Source organism: Lepus europaeus, chromosome X (assembly GCF_033115175.1).
Source record: "Lepus europaeus isolate LE1 chromosome X, mLepTim1.pri, whole genome shotgun sequence".
Lineage (NCBI taxonomy): Eukaryota > Metazoa > Chordata > Mammalia > Lagomorpha > Leporidae > Lepus > Lepus europaeus.
In genome coordinates this window covers 63773836-63792359 of record NC_084850.1, presented here as the reverse complement: position 1 = coordinate 63792359, position 18524 = coordinate 63773836, and the positions used below count along the sequence as shown (strand labels likewise).

Genomic DNA, 18524 nt, shown 5'->3' with positions numbered 1-18524 from the left:
ATACTCTAAGTACTAGCAAGAGTAATCACACCAAGAAAAAGAAAACCATTCAAATCTGACAGCCAGAAGCAAAATTATCCCTATTTGCATGATCCTGTATATAAAAAAATCCACAAAAATTATCACAAATAAATGAATTCAGTAAACTTACATGATACAAATTCAATAAATAGAAATCAGTAGCACTTCTATACACAAATAATCACCTAACTGAAAAAGAAATTTAAAAATTCCATTTACAATATTAACAAAACATAAAGCACAATAGCTAAAAATAAATTTAACCAAGGAGTTGTTTTCACTTGTGTTTATTACTAGGAATAATGCTGAAATGAATGTGTGTGAACAAGGTTTTCTGTGGGTATATATTTTCAATTCTCTTTGAAATATACTTCGGGATAAAATTGCTAGGTCTTATGGTAACTTTATGTTAGAAGGTTTCCTATTCATTATGTCCATTAATTCTGCTCCACTATTTGTCATTATTCTCTTTCCTCTACCTGCTGTGGATTTAGTTTGCTCTTCTATTTATAATTTTTTAAAAATGAATTTTAGGTTCTTGATTTGAGAATTTTTCCTTTTTAAATATATTGTTGCTAAGTTCTACATTGTGTACTTGTTTTATTTCATTTCAAACTATTTTCTAATTTTTCTTGTGATTTCTTTTTTTTACTAATTAGTTAGTAATGGATTGTGTAATTTTCACATATTTTTACTTTCCTAATTTTTTCCTCCACTATTACTTTCTAATTGCATTGTATTGTGGTTATAGGACATACTTTGTGTGATTTCAATTTTTTAATTTTAACAAAAAATTATATGACCTAATATGTAGTTAATTCTGGAGAAAGTTCCAGGTCACTGGGAAGAATATATATCTGGCTGCTGTTGGATAGAGTGCTACAATTGTCTATTGTGGTTTATAATGTTCAAGTCTTATATTTCTTTTCTAATCTTCTGTGTAGCTGCTATATACAATATAGAGTAGGGGATATTGAAATCTCCCCACTTTTATCGTTAAATTGTCTGTTTTGTACTTCAGTTCTTGCAGGTGTTGTTTGATATATATTTGAGTTCTCTTTTGGTGTACATACATGTATGTAAACCCTTTTTCTTCTTGACAAATTGTCCCCATTTTGGTTATTAAATGTTCTTCATTGTCTCTAGTAACATTTTTGTCTTAAGGCCTATTTTGTCTGATAAAGATATAGCCATTCCATCTCTGTTTTGGTCACTGCTTGCATAGTACATAATTTTCCAACTGTTTATCCTTCTTGGTTTATGAAGAGATATCAGCTAGTAGCCTTATTGAAGAGTCATTGCATATAATGAATCATTTCTGCCTTACTGCTTACAAGATTCCCTCCTTGTCTTTGGTTTTTGCAAGTTTATCATGATATATCCAAGTGTAGACATCTTTGAAATTATTGTAGTTCAAATTAACTGAGCTTCTTAAAAATGTTGGAGCCGGCCTTCAACATTAAAGGAGTTCATAAATCAACCTTAGCCTTTACCTTCTTCATTTGCATAGCCTGAAGATCTGTCAGAGGTTAAAGTTGAAGAACTTTCCTGGGCATATATAAATCCTTGGGCATGAACAAGCTGCAAAAATGCACATGGACTTCTAAATTTTCAGGAGTGTGTCCAAGCTTTCCAAAGTCCACTTGGATATCTTTATTCCCCAGCCCCCTTTTTTCAAACTTTCTGGTCAGCTTCCTATTTCCCCCAACTGTAATCTCTGTTTCCAGAAACTTTGGCGTTAAACAATTGCCACTGATTACTTTCAGCCAATGTGCCTTGAAAAGACAAAGTGCACTGAGCAATTTCTGACCCAGGTTATATAAAGACAAAGCTTGTGAGTGGGACTTTCCAGTGAGCTTCCACACAGGCCAACTGATGGCAATTCCATAAGAATAGGTTTTTTTTAAAGGTAGCTTTTGGGGAGAAGCATGCATTTTGTACATTATTTTTTTAAAAGATTTTATTTGCTTATTTGAGAGGTAGAGTTACAGACAGAGAGAGGGAGAGACAGAGAGAGAGAGAGAGAGAGATCATCCATCTGCTGGTTCACTGCCCAAATGGCCACAAGGGCTGGAGCTGTGCAGATCAGAAGCCAGAAGGCAGGAGCTTCTTATGAGTCTCCCACACAGGTGCAAGAGCCCAATTGCCTGAGGTGTCTTCTACTGCTTTCTCAGGCCATAGCAGAGAGCTCGGTTGGAAGAGGAGCAGCTGGTACTAGAACCAGGGCCCATTTGGGATGTTGACACAGCAGGTGGAGGATTAACCTGCGTCACAGCATCAGCCCTGAGAACAGGGTTTTGAAAGAGCTTCCATATTATCCTGACCCCTCTGGTGGAAGTTAGGATACTAGTTTTTACTGAGATTACTGACTGCTGATTTTTTTTAACTACCACAGAGTGAGATACATGAAGTTGGACATAATGTAACAAAACTCAATGTTCTGAGATCCAAATGCTTTTCTTTAATAAATGCCAACAGGTTTGCTTGCAAGCTTTTTTTTTCAAATTTAGAGCTCTAAAAAGTTTGTTTTGTTGACAAGGTTTGCAAGAGTTATTCTTGCTTTTATGGAAGAGAGGATTTTCCTTACTTTATCATTCCTCTGATGTTGTAGTTATTAGGGTATATTTGATGATAAGGATATAGATTGACCAAAATAATTACCCAGGATAGGTGAGATGATGTTAGTAGATGTTGGAAAAGCCAGAGATACTTTAGTTTAATGAAGGGTGAGTAGAACATTTAGCCAAAAGTAAGAAAAATATTGGAAAGGAACTTTAGAGGGTTAAAAAATTTGAACTAGATTCTATCAGAAGCAGAGAACTATGGCAAAATTCTGATGAACGTTGTTGATCACATTTCTTAGACTGAATATAAAAAACCCTGGATAGCTTAATTTGGCTTTTAAATCTTATTTTGAGGAGCAGCAGGAATAAAGTAGGTGAAATCATTTACAATTATGCTGTGGTTTGCAATAATTTGCTAAGATCAATAACATGACAGAGCCACAACTTTGATTTGGTAAACCTCTAGAGGATTAGAGACTGCTAGAGCTATAGGAACTCAAAGATCATTTATTCCATCCCCTCATGTTACAGATAGCAGAACTGAATTCCAGAGAAGGGAAAACCCTTTCACAAGACCACTCAGTAGACAATGGCAAAGAATTTAGATGGCTTAATTCCTCTAAAGCAGAAAAAAGTACTTCCTGGTATTTGATTTTCATATTGAAAATCCACTTTGTCCTTTTTCTCCTGAACATAATGTTGGCTATTACAGGTGTGGTTCATGAGCTAATGTAATGTAAAACTTTTAACTACATACAATATCTGAGACACTGATGGATTCCAACTTATATGCCACTTTGCTTCTATTTCCAGATAATATATCACAGTTCACAGAACAAATCTATACTCTGGAAGTTGGCTTCAAGCCCTAGGTGAACATACACAGGGTTTGCCTGCTTATCCTGCTCAACTGTTTGTAGGGCAATTTGTGGTGGAATGAGGTGAAAAGGTCATATCAAGATGGCTGCTGAGGTGAAAAGGTCTTGCTAAGATGGCCGCTGACAACAGAAACTGCCTGGCAACAGGCCGTGATTGGATGGCTTCGGAAACCACATGACAACAGAGGAAACCACATGACAACAGAGCCTGACTGACGGCAGGCATTGATTGGATGGTTTCATAAACTGCCTGGCAACAAGAGCCTGACTGGCAACAGGCTGTGATTGGATGGCTTTGGAAACTGCCTGGCAACAGGCTTTGATTGGTTGGGGCATAGACAGCCCCTTGATCGGATTGGCTGGTCTTGGCTATGTAAGCTGTTGTACTAACTCAAATAAACGAGTCTGCGGGCTGCTCGCCTCAAGCCTGCTTTCACCGGACTCCCGGAGTCTGTGTGGTGACTCCGCGCCTCTTGCCCCCACCACGCTGCTCCCCTCAGAAACGAACCCACTGCGACATTGTTGAGAAATCAACAGCAACAGCAATTTATTAAGAAAGCATGCAAAAACCAGAGCTGAATAATCATATTTAGGATTACATGGTTTAACTAAGGACATGACAGACAATAGATACTGTTTGGTGGGAGAGGTAAATGGAAACGGAAAGGGATGACGTTAGAGTCCATGGAAAAGTCTGAATGAAGCCAGGCTTGGGGTTAGGGCCTAGCCCCTCTAGTTTATATATGCCCTCTCCATCATAAAAAAAAGTAGCCAGAGAAGCTCACTCTGATGGGTTTGAAAAAACAGATGTGTTTCTCCTTTAGGTGACTAACATTTTCAAGAATATATCTGGCAAGGACAAAAGAAAACTAAAAGAGATGGCTCCCTAAAGTATATTTAAGGCATTAATTATTGAGATCTTTGGAGAGAGAGAGATCTTCTCTTTGGATCTTAAACTGAAGAGAAGCAAAGGCAGCTTTGGGTGGTGTAATCTCCAATGTAAGTATGTTCCAGGGAGGAGAGACACACTTAATACTCCCAAGCATCCTTTTTCCCATTACTATTGCACTGCACATCTCTTCTCCTGCCACCATTTTCCCAGTAATTCAGGGACTGTTGGTGGAGAAAACTGTCTTGGCTGGTGAATCTAGGGATGCAAACACGATGTAGACTGATGAAAATATTTGAAGTAAATACAAAGTCACAGTAATAGGACTGTCAGGTGCTTTGTGCTAAATCAGAGCTTTTTCTATTGGTTTTCTAATAAAACAAAACACATTTAAAAATCCTTTCCAGTATTCTAATTTCAGATTTTTATGATCATTTTTCATATACATTGGGAAATGGCATGGAGCAAGTAAATGTTTAGTTTCCTATTTTGTCAAGTATTTAACAGTCTGTAAAAAATTTGAGAAGGTGCTACATAAAAGGAGACAGGAAACTGTTATGTGATTAAATCATTCCTGTCTCTAATTTTTCTACTTGCCAAGAAAATATTCAGTTATAAGAATTAACTGTTCAATTGAAAACTTGTGGGAGTGGTCAGTGAAGTTATAGTTCTGCACAATATTTATTTGCCATATTTTTTTTCTGATAGTTTAGTATATTTTGTGATAGTCCTGTGAGCTGTAAGCTTTTTGTCTTCATAAAATGGTGCAATTGAAGTGTTTGTAATTTACTTGATTTTCTGTTTCTTCTTGATAAAAGTATTGGAATTTTTACCTTGAGGAAATTCAGATCTTCAAAATTCTGTTTTCCAGTGTAAATGAAAAGATAAAATTGGGCCTTTTATGTATAGCTTAGGTAATACTGGCTGGTGATTAGCTAACTTTTGAAGCGAAAACAAAACTGAAACCAAAATGTATCATTTTGTTATCTTACTTATTAGAAATTCAAACTCCATGAGGACAAGACTTTGGAGTTCCTGACCACCCCAATCCCCAATAACCTCTCTATCTGGAGCAATGCTAAGCTCAGGATAGACATGTGTTCAGTAAATACATATTTTAAAAAGTTGAAGCAGTGATTTTGGTTTTTAGGGAAAATTTTTTTTTGGACAGGCAGAGTGGATAGTGAGAGAGAGAGACAGAGAGAAAGGTCTTCCTTTTTGCCGTTGGTTCACCCTCCAATGGCCGCTGCGGCCAGCGCATCGTGCTGATCTGAAGCTAGGAGCCAGGTGCTTCTCCTGGTCTCCCATGCGGGTGCAGGGCCCAAGCACTTGGGCCATCCTCCACTGCCTTCCCGGGCCATAGCAGAGAGCTGGCCTGGAAGAGGGGCAACAGGTATAGAATCCGGCGCCCCAACCGGTACTAGAACCCGGTGTGCCAGCGCCGCAAGGCGGAGGATTAGCCTGTTAAGCCACGGCGCCGGCCAGGGAAAATTTTTTTTTTAACTTTTATTTAATGAATATAAATTTCCAGTGTACAGCTTATGGATTACAATGGCTTCCCCCCCCCCATAACTTCCCTCCCACCCGCAACCCTCCCCTCTCCCGCTCCCTCTCCCCTTCCATTTGCATCAAGATTCATTTTCAATTCTCTTTATATACAGAAGATCAATTTAGTATAAAGATTTCAACAGTTTGCACCCACATAGAAACACAAAGTGAAACATACTGTTTGAGTACTAGTTATAGCATTAAATCACAATGTACAGCACATTAAGGACAGAGATCCAGGGAAAATTTTTAAATAAAAATATGATCAATGATAGTATAAATGAGTTCAGTACATGTTACTTGTCTCTCCTAGGCCTCAGGTTCCCCATTTCAGGCATGTCAGATGTGACTAGTCAATCTCTAAGGACACATAAAGATCTGGCATTCAATTACTTTCTGCACAACTTTCATCCCAGACATGGGAGGAATAAAGCAAGGGTCAACCCCTATAGAATGTGGCAAAGGCAGAGGGATGAGTCTTAGTGAATGTTGTAATTTGACTCTCCACACTCTTCTAGTGCATTTGGAAGAGAAAATGGGAGTAGAAAGGTATGGGTTCAAATTTTATAGCAAGCCCCTTATCCAAACCCAAACATCTTAATATGAACATCAATGTCCTAGACAAACACTTAGAAGCAACACTTCCTGGATATAATAGGTTGATCAGTTTTCCAAAATGTCCTCACATATAGTGCCATTTTGTATCCTTAAAGCTTGTTTGTAAAGGAGAAAGGAGTGGGAGTGCAGTGAGGGACACACTTCAAAAAGTGCTCTTCTAGGAGCCCCTGCAAATTAGATGTCGCCAAAATTTTTGATTGTACATCCATAAAAGTGAAAAATACTTGAGACTTTACCTTCAATGGATTACAATTATTTGTGCCACATGATATTGTTAACTGTTGTATTAAAATAAGTAAAGAGTTATTTCTTATTTATAGATAAAAATAAATGTACATAGAATTCTTTTTTTAAAGATTTATTTATTTATTTATTTATTTGAAAGTCAGAGTTACACAGAGGGAGGAGAGGCAGAGAGAAAGAGAGAGAGGTCTTCTATCTGTTGGTTCACTCCCCAGATGGCCGCAACGCCCAGAGCTGCACCGATCTGAAGCCAGGAGCCAGGAGCTTCCTCTGGGTCTCTCATGTGGGTGGGGAGACCCAAGGACCTGGGCCATCCTCCTCTGCTTTCCCAGGCCATAGCAGAGAGCTGGATGGGAAATGGAGCAGCCGGGTCTCGAACCAACACCCATATGGGATGCCAGGGCTTCAGGCCAGGGCGTTAACCCGTTACCCCACGGCGCTGGCCCCATGGACATAGAATTTTAGTATCTCCTTGCCACACTGAACAGAATAGCCTGTTTAATTCCACTGAGTATACATACTTCATTTTTATGATCAGTGTTTTAAAGATCATGCTCAGGATTTATATCTCTATATAACTTAAATTCTACCTTTAGATAAATAACATTTCTGAAAGCTATATGCATGACATTAATTTCTCTGCCCTATTCCAATTATTTTGACATTGCACAATTACAAGTTGCCATTGTGCCTCCATGAACTCTAGTCTCCTATTTGTCTAGGTGTAAGTTTCAATATTGAATCTCATTGGTTTGACTTCTTAATTTAACTGTACCTGAACCAAGCATTGTAGAACAGGGATAGAAAAAATTGAGTGATCAACATGGCATTTAGGCCCACTTATGAAGACAGAGTAGAGACTGGTAGACTCACTCAAAACATAAAGAATAAGAGGTAAAGGATCTTACCCCTTATCTACCTTATCTATCCAGCCCTCCAGGTTTCCACAGCTGTGGTGGAGTCTTACAACTCCATCCTCACCACCCATACCACCCTGGAGCTCTCTGATTGTGTCTTCATGGTAGACAATGAGGCCATCTATGACATCTGTCATAGAAACCTTGCTATCAAGCGCCCAACCTACGCTAACCTGAACCTCTTTATTAGCTAGATCGTGTCCTCCATCATGGCTTCCCTGCAGTTTGATGGAGCCCTGAATGTTGATCTGACAGGATTCCCGACCAACCTGGTGCCCTACCCCCACATCCACTTCCCTCTGGCCACATATGCCCCTGTCATCTCTGCTGTGAAAGCCTACCACGAACAGCCTTCTGTAGCAGAGATCACCAATGCTTGCTTTGAGCCGGCCAACCATATGGTGAAATGTGACCCTTGCCACGGTAAATACATGGCTTGCTGCCTGCTGTACCGTGGTGATGTGGTTCCCAAAGATGTCAATGCTGCCATTGCCACCATCAAGACCAAGTGCAGCATCCAGTTTGTGGATTGGTGCCCCACTGGCTTCAAGGTTGGCATTAACTACCAGCCTCCCACGGTGGTGCCCAGTGGAGACCTGGCCAAGGTGCAGCAAGCTGTGTGCATGATGTGCAACACCACAGCCTTGGCTGAGGCCTGGGCTCACCTGGACCACAAGTGTGCCTTTGTTCACTGGTACATGGGGGAGGGCATGGAGGAGGGAGAATTTTCTGAAGCTCATGAGGACATGGCTACCCTGGAGAAGGATTACAAGGAGGTTGGAGCAGACAGCGCCGAGGGAGAGGATGAGGGTGAGGAATATTAACCTGTCTGAACACGCTGCTATTGTTTGTCTGTGTCTTGTGAAGCTGTCAATAAAAGTGATGTTTGCATGTTAAATGTCAAAAAAACCACACACACACACAAAACCAGATTACTCTTTTTTTTAAAAAAAGATTTATTTATTTATTTATTAGAAAGTCAGAGTTATATACACATAGAGAGCGAGCGACACGCACACACACAGAGAGACAGAGAGAGAATCTTCCATCCACTGGTTCACTTGCCAAATGGCCGCAATGGCCAGAGCTGCACCAATCCAAAACCAGGAGCCAGGAGCTTCTTTCGGGTCTGGACTTGGGCCATCTTCTACTGCTTTCCCAGGCCATAGCAGAGAGCTGGATAGGAAGTGGAGCAGCTGGGACTTGAACCAGCACCCATATGGGATGTCAGCACTGTAGGCAGTGGCTTTACCCACTACATCATAGTGCTGGCCCCGCAGAGTACTCTTACAATTAAAAAAGAGTGATGATGCTGGGGATTTTTAAAAATGCCAATGACATCTGGTTTACTTCTTTTTTATCAGAAAAAGAGTTGCAGAAGTCATCATATTTTGCCTTCTGCTTTGGCTTCCACAAAGCTAAGAAAAATGTTTTGTGCTATAAAACTTAGCCCTTTGCCTAGATTTTCTGAAGTTATTTTTCTTCCTTGTTATCTTCCTAAGTAAGTCATCCACCCAACTCCTATGAAATACACATACTAACCTTTCCTCTTTTTTTATCTTACTGTAAGCTGTTTATTGTAAAACGATTTCCAAATATCTCGCTGTCTTTAGTAATTCCAACAATGGACCAAATGTGTCTGTGTGTGTGTATGTTTTCCTGACAAAGGTAGCAGTAAGCTAAAAACAAAAACAGCTGGGTGAATTTTCCTTCTTTACCTCTCCTCTAAAGATGGACCTTCATATTCATCAATCCAAAGCTCTAGCCCCCAAGATAATTTCAGTCGCCTCTTCTGTGATGATAGCTTGGTGGTGCAGTTGAATATTAAATTCAATTTGTCAATCATCTCAGATGTGGTGTTGCTTGGTGTTGTCCATAGAACTCTGCTCACTAGTGATGGACTCCTTCAAAGAGTAGTAGATGAGACTGGCTACACTGTATTCTTGGTAATAGCACTTGAAATGCTATTAAGGGGCCGGCGCCGTGGCTTAACAGGCTAATCCTCTGCCTTGCGGCGCTGGCACACTGGGTTCTAGTCCCAGTTAGGGCGCCGGATTCTATCTCGGTTGCCCCTCTTCCAGGCCAGCTCTCTGCTATGGCCCGGAAAGGCAGTGGAGGATGACCCAAGTGCTTGGGCCCTGCACCCGCATGGGAGACCAGGAGAAGCACCTGGCTCCTGGCTTTGGATCAGCGCAATGAGCCGGCTGCAGTGGCCATTGGAAGGTGAACCAACGGCAAAAAGAAAGACCTTACTCTCTGTCTCTCTCTCTCTCTCACTGTCCACTCTGCCTGTCCAAAAAAAAAAAAGAAATGCTATTAAGGGAAATGATGGGCTTTTCTTTCATTGTATCAGATATTACACACCTGAATTGATTAAAGATAGTCTACCCTAACTCATATCTAGAATTTAATAATTCAAGAACACTGATATATGTCCGGAAGTAGGAGACTTTTTTTCTACTTATTTGAATGCCATCAGAAACTGGTCAGAATGAGTCCTATAAATTATACCCCTGATTTTGTCACCATATACAATAAGTGTATCTTTTCCATTGCTGCAATCAATGTTTAGCAACCAAGGAATAAACAGCAGCACGAAGCCCTCAATCTGCAGAAATTCTAACAAGGAGATATTTCTTCTTGTCTCTAGGCATCTTAATATCAGATGTTTCATACAAAGCTAACGATTCCTATTTCTCATACTCAAGTCAGTTCAGCTCCCTCTCTGTTCAGGTATATTTTGCTGCTTTGATCGCATTCCTAGACTTGGTAATTTTCTGTATTCTAAGTGCTTGATTGACTTTAGTCATCTGTTAATAGCTTTTAACGTTGCAGTATTTTGAACTTGGATCCATTGTGGCTTCAAGGCCCAGGCCAACAGCCCAGTGATGTCTTTTTGCAGGTTGGGCAGACAGACCTCACTGTGTGTGTGCTAACAACCTGCGGTCCTTCACCTAGTGCTTTTGTAGTGTTCTCTTTTGTGGTATCCATTTTATTTTATTTAATTAAGCTTTATTTTATTTATTTGAAAGAGTTACACAGAGAGGTAGAGACAGAGAGAGAGAGAGAGAGATCTTCCATCCGCTGGTTCACTCCCCAGATGGCTGCAATGGCCAGAGCTGCGCCCACCTGAAGCCAGAAGCCAGGGGTTTCCTCCAGATCTCCAATGTGGGTGCAGGGGCCCAAGGACTTGGGCCATCTTCTACTGCTTTCCCAGGCCACAGCAGAGAGCTGGATCTGAAGAGGAGCAGCCGGGACTTGAATCGGTGCCCATATGGGATGCCGGCGCTTCAGGCCAGGGAGTTAACCCACTGCACCACAGCGCTGGCTCCAGTGGTGTCCCTTTCATTTTAAACAGCTTTAGTCACTTTTGAAACTAGGCAAATTGCACATAACTAATGATATTGCTGCATGTCCTGTTAACACCTTTACCATACTAAAGAAGACAGTCCCAGGCCAATGGGAGGAGTGTACAGTTCTCACTGAGGGATGTAAAAACTCAAACTGTTAAATGTCTTAAATTAAGGTGTATTTTTAACCGTTTAAGGTCCCTAACTTTGGAAGTTACCTTAATATCTAGAAACTGTGGATTTTATGGCTGCAAAGTATTAGTGTCTCTTCCTGAATGAGAATCTTAGGTGAAGCATTCTCACTGGAACATGGATGAACAGCACAGATTGCCTCTAATGTAGTGTGATTTAAGTCACACTGAACAAGAGTTATCTTGTACTCACAGAGATTCGATCATGAGATGTGAAGAGTGCCATGATTTCCTCGGTCTTTACAATTAATAATCTTTACCTTCCTGCTGCTTCAGATGTGACCATTTGTAACTTATAAATGTGCTTTAAACCTTAATCCTTCTCTGAGGCCCTGTTAAAAATTCAGATACATATTTTTTTCTTGACTTTGGAACAAAGTAATTCAGTTCACTTTTATTTTCCTCCATGGCAAGAGGGAATTCATTCCCTTCTCTTTGCATTTCTGTTGAAACCCTAATTATTACTCTAGTAAGACTCAAGGAGATGAACCACAAAGTCATGATTTACTGTTCATGGCCACTGTCCAAAATGACCAGCCCTCTGTTTGTTTTACTATTGCACATGACATTGCCTGCTTCCCTACTGCCAGAAATGGACCAAGTCTGTATCAAAACATGTAGTGATCTGGCCAGTATTAATTTGACAGATTTTCAAAATAAGACTTTCTATGTATAAGTGTGTTTAAGGGTGATGTTGAACACTGTGTAGGGAACCTCTTAAAATCTCCTTTACTGTCTCCAATAAGTTAGCCCCAGTTCCAAACTTCCAACTGCCATTCATCAAAACAAAAGCCCTGCAGTTAACCAGATACGTGTCAGATAATAGTGCTCACTAAAAACTCAGTGTGTTTCCCGCTATTTCTCAACTTGCTTTGTGATTAGATTGGGCCCTGTGCCTAGTTCTAACCATCTGACTCTGAATTGAGTCGCAGTCTTTCACTTGTAGGCTGAAGCAGATAAAAATTAGTGTGCCCATTCTATCCTGCTACTTTGTTCCATGGTGACCTTGAAGGTCACATGTTCCAAATGGTGCATCTATATGGTGAGAGAGACATCATCAGCCTGGATCCCTCATTTTGTTAACAAAACTTTCTCACCCCACCACCAATGTCAATGTACATTAGCCACTTAATGTGGGAATAAATAACCATTATAGGGCTAATACATCCATCTCCTGTTATTTCCAATTGTCCTGGAAAACAGTCTTTCTGATCTGATCTAAAAGAGCTCTTTATTGGCCTGTGAGATTAATCTGCTAATAAAGACTCTCTGTAGATATATATTTAATACAAGGCATTGTGTTATGTGGTGGATAATGCATTAACTTGACTTTCTTGTCTAATTAACCCAGAAGCTACTAGTATTATAGGTAAGAAGATGGGGTTCAGAGAAAGAGTCAGAAGAAATACATCACCACACTTTTCCCCAGTCCTTTCTCGAAAATGAATCCCATTGTCAACACCCAGAAATTGTTATTGTAGAAAAGCTGCCACCTAGAACAAGTGCTGAATAAAAATACCCAATATTGATGGTAACTAAGTCCCTGTGATGACCTTTGGCCCATCATAATATCTTAATAATATTACCATGTTTGACATTCTCATTCCCATATGTACCTGCTGTTGTGACACTTCTGGGACTTCCAAAAAAGGCTAGAAAATTGGCAGTTACCAAATTCCTGGTAGCCTCCATCCACCAAATTCCTGGAAAACTGCACACACCACCCTATATGTCTCCATATCACATAAAAAATGACCCTGAACTTCATGGGTGGCAGTTCACTCTAGAGCATGCCTGCAACTCCTCTTGAGTATATTCTTTCGCTTTGCTAATAAATTTTATTCCACTGCTCACTTTATCTATGAAGCATCCTTGATTTCTTTCATGTATGAAACAAGAACATGCAGTTCTCAGCCCCCAAAGACTACTATTAATCTATGGAAAACTATTAATCTATTAATCTATGGAAAACAGACCTAGAATAGCCAATTTTTGAAGGGAGCCTATGTGATTATGTGAGGAGAAACCCTAGAGCAAGGTATGGGAAAGTCCAGTGGTGAGTGGGGGTAAGGTATCTGGAGGCAGCTGATGTTCTGGGGGTAATATTACAAAGAATATCCACCAAAAATAGGACAAGGGGACAATGTTGTTGCACAATGGGTTAAGCCACCACTTGCGACACTGATATTCCATATGAGCTCCATTTCAAGTCCTGGTTGCTCCACTTCTGATCCAGCTCCCTGTTAATGTGCCTGGAACAGCAATGGAAGATGGACCAAGTGTTTGGGCTCTTGGAGCACGTGGGAGACCTGGAAGAAGTTTCTAGCTCCTGGCTTCAGCTTGGCCCAGCCCTGGCTGTTGCAACCATGTGGGAAGTTGAACCAACAATGGAAGATTCTCTCTCTCTCTCTCTCTCTCTCTCTCTCTCTCTTTCACTCTCTTGCTTTCTCTCCCCTTCTCTCTATGTAACTCTGCATTTCAAATAGATAAATAAATATTTTTTTAAAAAATGCAAATAAAATGGAGTGCAAAAGTTTGCTGCTGTGGTTACATTGGCTGGAGTCATTTCCTTTTTTCTCTTCCTGTTCACCTTAACACCAGCATACTTCCCTCTTTAGATCATAGATGCCCAAAAGAACTCTGAGAAAAACATTTAGTCTGGGAGGGTCTTGGGTTCTCCTTTACATGTCCTATAAAACATGATCTTATAGTACAAAAGAGACCTCCTTATTTGACCACCACAGGGATATCAGGGCATAGTTAATATAAAATAGGAATTATCCTTCTGTGAGAAAAGAAATGGTAAAATAACGGGAATGGGGGCAGGCAGGTTTCATTTCTCGTTTTAACATGAGTGAATATTGCCAAAAGCAAAACTAAATGTGCTGTATAATTAGTAACAACCAGAAAGTCTAACATCTATCAGCTTTCTTTGGAGTATTCAACAAAGTGGAAATTTGAGTACATTATGCCTTGAAGAATATCTTTTTTTAAATTTAGTTTGATTGGAGTCCTTTGAGCTTCCTGTGTGTAAATACCCATGTCTCTTCAAAGTGTTCAGCTATTCTTTCATTCCATAAGTTCAAAATGCCTTTTTTTCCTAGCTGTCTTCTTCAGTTATCACTATAATACAAATATTTGTTCATTTAATGACATTTTATATGTCTTTCAGACTTTCTTCATTCTTTTTACTTCTTTCCTTTCTTTTTTGTCTGACTTGGTTATTTCCAAAGTATTGTCTTAAAGATCCGAAAATATTTCTTTCCCCTGGTCTATTCTGTTGTTGAAGCTCTTTAATTATATATTTTATTTCATTGATTGAAGTTTCATCCTCCAAAATGTCTTATTTTTACATGATTTTTGTCTCTTGAATTTTTCATTCATATCATATATTTTTCCTCTTTTATTTAACTGATCTTTTTTTTTTTTTTTTTGACAGGCAGAGTTAGACAGAGAAAGAGAGACAGAGAGAAAGGTCTTCCTTTCATTGGTTCACCCCCGAAATGGCCGCCGCAGTCGGCGCCGATCCAAAGCCAGGAGTCAAGTGCTTCCTCCTGGTCTCCCATATAGGTGCAGGGCCTAAGCACTTGGGCCATCCTCCACTACTTCCTGGGCCACAGCAGAGAGCTGGACTGGAAAAGGAGCAACCGGGACAGAACTGGCACCCCAACCGGGACTAGAAGCAGGAGTGCTGGTGCCGCAGGCGGAGGATTAGCCTAGTGAGCTGCGGCGCCGCCCTGATCTTTCTTTATTGTCTTGCATCTTATTGCGTTTCCTTAGGATCATTTCTTTGAATTCTTTTCAGGGATTTCATATATTTCCTTAAAATGTATTTCTGAATAATTAATGTGTTCTTTTGGGAGTGTCAAGATTCCTTGCTTCTTAACGTGTCTCAATATCCACATTTCCAGACACATTGATATCTGTACATATGGTGTAATAATTCCTTCTTTTTGGAGTAGGTTTCATTAGAAAAGACTTGTTTAGATAAAATGTGAGATATAACTTGGGTTGTTGCTTTGACTTGTGTTCTGGAGAGCCCAGATGTGTAATCTCCGAGTGATTTCTTCAGCTATAATCAGTGTGATCGGTATTTGTCAGTGCCACAGTTCATGGAGTTCATGACTTTGAAGTTCATGTGGGCTTTCTATGGTGTGCATCTCCAGTCACTGGAGATTTGGATATCAATCACACTTGAGTTTGTGATGGCCATAGCCATATTAGTGGTGCTGTGGGATACAAAGGAGGATGTCCCCTGTGCCACCAGGCAAGCCTGAGTGATGGTGGGGCTTGAAGCACCAACAGCTATGGCGGTTTTAATGCACATGTTCCCAGATCCAGCTAGGTTGTTGTGACTGATGCTCGGTCTTATAGTACTGAAGGTCCTAGTCCTAGAACTGTGGGATTAGAAGCTCACCTTGCCCCAGTCCTACAGTGTCAATACAGGTTATAATGAGGGTTATGCACTGACAGGTGTTGGTCTGTAGTGGTGGAATACAGGAAAATTCTTCACTAAGTTCCACAGGGTAGATTCTGGTGACTCTGAGGAACTTAGTACTAACAATCACAGTCCAAAAGCTGCAGGATGTAGTGGGTTATTTTCCCAAGTCCCACTGGATGACTGCCAGTTACTCTGGAGATTGTAGACTGACAGTTGCCAGCTGAAAGCAGAGGAATGAAGATAAGATCTTCCAGATACCACACATGAGACTGAGTTACTCCAGGGGTTTTAGCACCAATACCAGCAATCCCAGAGCTGCAGGGCAGAGAAAAAAATGAATCCAGTTCCCATAGGGCTTGCAAGAGTGATGCTGGGACTTCTGTGCATCAAGCACCATGTGCTAGGATATACAGAAGGGAACATCCTTTGATCTAATCATCTGGGATGTTTTATGGGCTTTGGTGTTGCCAAATCCCAGGAAGCTGAGGGGAACTTTCCCAGATCATGCATAGTGTGTGAACATGACCCCTGAGCTTCTGTTAAGAAATCTATAGCTATAACATGCAAAAGGCCTACTTTCTCCCTGGAAAGCTACCTGGGGGCTTCTCGTGGCAATGGGGCTGCTTTCAGTCCCCTAATTCAGAAAAGAGTTCAGCAATGGCTCTAACACAGCAGCTCAGACGTGGCAGATTGGAGGCAGAAGGTGGAAACATAGGTGGTGGGTATTTCTCTCTCTCTCTCTCTCTCTCTCTCTCTCTCTCTCATTTCTCTTTCTCTTTCTCTTTCTCTTTCTCTCTCTCTCTCTCTCTCTTTCTCTTTCTCTCTCTTCTCTCTCTCTCTCTCTCTCTCTCTCTCTCTCTCTCTCTCTCTCTCTCTCTCTCAGCAAAGGAGCCACACATACCCCAGTCAGCTTTCTAGACTGGATGTAAAGTCAATGGGGATAGTGAATTTCCCCTGAAGTTAAAGCTGCTGTTCTGCAGCAATGTCAGGATTTGTGACATATCCCACTTACCTTTTCTTGGCAAGATGACATACCCTCCAGCTAAGGTGACAGGGCAGGAGCTGCAGCTGTAGGAATGACTTGCTTTGTTCCTTTCTGTGCACTGATTTTCAGAGCCTCTGTTCTGTTTGCAGTTTTCCTTGCTTCCTTACTGAAGCTTTCCCTCCCTGCTTTCTTGTTCTTGTAGGTTGCTGTGACTGAGGCAAGTGAAGATCTTCTCTATTCTGCCTATCAATCCCTCCCGTGTCAGTATTATATGAGTCATTATGTTACAAAAAGTAAGTACAGTTCACTCATTTTAATTTTGCATAATAGTCCATCAGGTGACTATAGCACGATTTGACTTTCCAGCCTACAGTTGCTAGACATTGTTATTTTGGCTTTGGAATGTCTTCAACAACACTGCTACAGATCTTCACTTACCTGTTTCTAATACACATTGTAGAAATATTTTTTACACAGTTTACTAAAGGACATTTTACAGAAGTGTGAGCAAAGTATAAGAAGCTTTATCCTTTGATAATCAATTTGTGTTTATCACGTGTTTGTCCTTGAAATCTTGCTTCGTTGGACCCTTCCCAAAAGGTGTATGAAGAAACTTTTTTTGTTAAATCTAGTAGAATGACTTTTTACAAGTTACCAATTGCACTTTTTGGAGTAGGAAAAACGTTGGATTATTTCCATCTGTTTATTTTCTGTTTGCATTTCCTCATCTGTGAAATATCTTACCTATGTTTCTATTAAATTATTTGCCATTCTCTTTAGAGGAATTTTATAAGCAAACATACTATGAATCCTTTACTATCATATGCGTCACAGACATTTTCTGGAAATTTTTGCTTCATCTTTATAAGGTATCCTTTATTAAAAAGAAGTTCTTAATTATGATTTCAGTCAAATTGATCAGTGTCTTCTTTTATGTCATCTCATCTCAGAAATCCTTCCCAAATCTAGGAACTTAAAGATATTTTTCTGCATTTTTTAATACTTCTAAATGTTTGTTTTTCACATTCATTAGAAATTTAATTTTGCAAATTGTGCAAGCTAGAGGTCAGTTTTCCCCCAATATGTGTAACTGTTTAACTGGTTATTCAAGTATCACTTATCTAATAATGTATTCCTACTGCTCTCAGTGCTAGTACAATCATAAAATCCAAATCTGTTTCTGAGAGTCCATGTGATCTAATCCTATAATCTGAATTATTGGAGATAAACAATCATTTTGATATGTAATAGGGACACTCTCCTACTAGATTTTGTTATTGTACAGGAATTTCTACTCTATTCGATAATTTTTATTTAACATAATTTTTTGAATTTATTTTTTTAAAAGGCACAATTACAGAGAGAGAGAGAGAGAGAGAGAAGAGAAGAGAAGAGAAGAGAAGAGAAAAAAGAGATACACAGAGAGAGATCTTTCATCTGCTGGTTCACTTCCCAAGTGGGCACTACAGCCAGAGCTAGGCCAGGCTGAAGCCAGGAGCCAGGGACTTCCTCCCCGTCTCCCATATGGGTGATAGACCCAAGGACTTGGGCCATCTCTACTGCTTTCCCAGGCACATCAGCAAGGAGCCGGATTGGAAGTGGAGCAGCTATAATCAATGAATCATCACCTAAATTGGATACTGGTGTCACAGGTGACAGCATAACCCATTGTGTCACAATGTTGGCCTCTTGAATTCTTTAAAACCCATTGTGTCCGATACTAATATAAGTATCTTTCATTTATATTAGCTAGTATTTTCTAGTGCATCTTTGCACAGTTCTATATTTTCAACTTTTAAATGTTCTTATGTTTCATGTAATCTCTTACAAGTGACATATAGCTAGATTTTTTGAAAGTCTGATGATCTTTATATTTTTT

The 18524-nt window shown here is 40.0% G+C and overlaps 2 pseudogenes; one reads left to right on the top strand and one right to left on the bottom strand.

Moving 5' to 3' along the window:
* Positions 1-7764: 7764 nt before the first annotated feature.
* LOC133752447 (tubulin alpha-1C chain-like) lies at positions 7765-8502 on the top strand (annotated as a pseudogene).
* A 736-nt stretch (positions 8503-9238) lies between these two features.
* LOC133752642 (ATP synthase subunit gamma, mitochondrial-like) lies at positions 9239-17100 on the bottom strand (annotated as a pseudogene).
* Positions 17101-18524: the final 1424 nt, after the last annotated feature.